Below are 1,512 nucleotides of genomic sequence, written 5' to 3'. Positions count from 1 at the left end.
AGCACAACAAGCACTTTAAACGTACATGTTTATACGTTTTTATTTTAATTTTTTTTTTGTATTTATGTATAATATTGTAGTGTATTTGTGGTATTGTATTCATTTATTTTGTAGTTTTTATGGGTATGATGGCGAGTGTGAGTACCTTAATTTCCATTTTTATGGATGAAAAAAACTTGACTTGACTTGACTTGTGGTCGGTTTGACAACCAAGCATCAGCTTTTAGTTGCCGAAATTGACAATAAGGTTGCCATGTTTTAAACTGCCTATATTTGAAGCAATTGATTTCTTATGTAACTATACCACACATTTTAATAATGAGACAATGAGAAAATGGTTTGCAATGTAATTTCCCATCTTTGGATCTGCACAAAAAAGGGGGGGAATTTAAATAATTATTCAAAATGTAATAGCAATAACTTAACCATAATTACTTCTTTCACCAGTAATTGAGTAATTGTAAGTGAGTGCTGCTCTCACTAAAATATTTGTCATTACAGTGAATAACTGTCAGCTAAACACTTATTCTTACAGTAGTTCTGTCTAAGCACTCACAGTTCTTTACATATTTCAACAAGTTTTGATAAATAACATAGTTGTTTTCGAGCGCTTGGTAGCTATAACACTACCGTACTTTAGCTTAGTTTTTAGCAACTTTAGCTTAGCAGCTAGCCATGGCTTCTCCCTCTCGCTCTCCTACTTTCTCTTCTTCGGTGTGTGAGATGTTTAGTTACTCCTCTGTTCCTTTAACGGTAATGGTAGGTGTGATAAGTGTTTATTTATAAACATGGAGGCAAGGCTTAGTGATTTAGAAGTCCGGATCCACACTATGATAGATAAGTCGTTAGTTACTGTAGCTAGCCACCCTCCGGTAGTCGGTGCAGGCCGGCCTGAGCCTGAGTTAGCCTCTGGTAGCCATCCCCCGGCATCTCCTGAGCAACCATGAAAGGGTGGCTGGGTGTCTTTCCGAGGCAGAAGTAGTCATAAGCCTTTAAAGCCCGGACCACCACCAGCGAAGCCAGCGGCCATAGTTCAGTGTATCCCGGAGGCCAGAGCGGGCGACATTGAGTCTTAATTGAAACTGGTGGCTAAGGATAAACGCAAATACAGTAAGATTGTGATTCATGTCGGCGTTAATGACTCCCGGTTACGCCAGTCGGAGGTCACTAAGAGTAATGTTAAATCTGTGTGTACATACACAAAAACAGTCTTGGACACTGTAGTTTTCTTTGGACCCTTGCCAAATCAAACCAGTGATGAAATGTATAGCCGCATGTCATCGTTTTGCCGCTGGCTGTTGAGGTGGTGTCCAGCAAACAATATGGGCTTTGTAGATCATTGGTAGACTTTCTGGGGAAGACCTGGTCTGATTTGGAGAGACGGCATTCATCCCACTTGGGATGGTGCAGCTCTCATTTTCAAATCCATGACAGAGCTGAGACCAGGAGGCAGAGTCGCAGTCTAACACACTTCTCTGCACTTCAGATAGTTACTCTGGATGGCATCACCCT

This window comes from Etheostoma spectabile, chromosome 4 (assembly GCF_008692095.1).
Source record: "Etheostoma spectabile isolate EspeVRDwgs_2016 chromosome 4, UIUC_Espe_1.0, whole genome shotgun sequence".
Taxonomy (NCBI): domain Eukaryota; kingdom Metazoa; phylum Chordata; class Actinopteri; order Perciformes; family Percidae; genus Etheostoma; species Etheostoma spectabile.
This window is presented reverse-complemented; position numbering follows the sequence as displayed.